Genomic DNA, 1,495 nt, shown 5'->3' on the forward strand with positions numbered 1-1,495 from the left:
AGACAGAGGACTCCATTTATCTCCAACTTTGATGAAGGGAAGTTTCAGTGCTTGGGAAGTGTAAGGGTTTCCCTGGAGGGCATATCTTTGAAGTGCATTTACACGACCAGAGAGAGGCGTCTAAACATGTGTCCATTCCGGAGACCGTATCTTTCTGCTCAAAGCTCCGAATTGACTGATCTCGGATGTTCTGGAAAGAAGACTCAAATGGATCTGGTTCTCATGAAGGACCCGGAAACTAAATCGGCCTGGAAGTGCACCGTCCTTCGCATCCTTTAGGACTGATCTGCTCGGTCCGGAATACCTGCGAGACTGGGGTTCCTTCCGACAAGCTTATCTCTCTGCTCACGCGTCCGAATTCCACGATTCCACTTGCTAAGAGACCGTGATGCAATGCTCTCCAACTTCTATGAAGCACCCGCCGTCTGAATCGGACCGGAAGGCTCCCCGGACAGGCGATTTCTGAGACACGTTCATACCCGGAGATTTTGGCCGATACACTTCATTCGCGGTACATGAAAATGGCCGGTAAAGCTTCCCGCGGTACATGGAAATGGCCGGTAAAACCTTCCTGGCCAGCGAGAATGGCCGATAATCTCCCAGGACCCAATGTTTCCACTTTTTCAAGCTTTGCTCACCATTCCACCTTCTGGATTCATCTTTTCAGCTCCACATTCACCTGATAGACACTCAAAACATGCAATAGACTGATTGGGACCTAATGCATCTCCTAAGTTCTAAAAAAACCCTAAGGACCTAAAATGCATGAAATAAAACATGATTTGGAATGATTTATGCAACCTAAATGATGCAAATTATGAACATATCACACGCCTCCTACAACAACTTTTCGAAAAGCCCCTAGAGTGCTCTCGGGCTTGCCCAAGAGTCTAAAGAGCAAGGGTGCGGTTTACGAGGCCAAAATTTTGAGTTTTAGACCCTCTTCCGGGCGTTTTTCTAAAACATAAGCCTCGGTTTTAGTGTCGTCAAACGTGGTGTCCTAACTTATATATCTTGGAACGAATGCTCGTCGCAGCTGGGCGGGAAAATCCATATAAACAGTGCAACACACGCGAAGAGATTTTATTGCGGACTCAAAGCCAAAGGATATATGCTAATGCAATACATATACTGATGGGTGCGATTATACCAGCACTAGTGCACTGAATCCCATCAGAACTCCGCAGCTAAGCGTGCTTGGGCGAGAGTAGTACTAGGATGGGTGACCTCCCGGGAAGTCCTCGTGCTGCACCTTTTTTTGTTCCTCTTGATTTTTTTGTTTTTATTTTTTTTTTGGTCTTTTCATTTGAAAAACAAGGCATCTTCCGAAGGACGCTATTTCTAGACCGTGTGGAACCAGGCCTCCTACAACAACTTTTCGGAAAGCCCCTAAGGGACACTCAGGCTTGCCCAATAATCTAAAGACAAACGGTGCGGATTACGAGGCCGAAATTTTAAGTTTAAAACCCTTTTCCGGGCGTTTTTTTAAAACAAA

The 1,495-nt window shown here is 46.0% G+C and overlaps 1 non-coding gene across 1 annotated transcript; it reads left to right on the forward strand.

The window, feature by feature from the left end:
* Positions 1 to 1,136: 1,136 nt before the first annotated feature.
* On the forward strand, positions 1,137 to 1,255 carry LOC112086354. Its single transcript, XR_002899474.1, has one exon. It is a non-coding gene; the product is annotated as a 5S ribosomal RNA (ribosomal RNA).
* The last annotated feature ends 240 nt before the right edge of the window (positions 1,256 to 1,495 follow it).

The sequence above is a fragment of the Eutrema salsugineum genome, unplaced genomic scaffold (genome assembly GCF_000478725.1).
Source record: "Eutrema salsugineum unplaced genomic scaffold, Eutsalg1_0 scaffold_21, whole genome shotgun sequence".
In the NCBI taxonomy this organism is placed as follows: domain Eukaryota; kingdom Viridiplantae; phylum Streptophyta; class Magnoliopsida; order Brassicales; family Brassicaceae; genus Eutrema; species Eutrema salsugineum.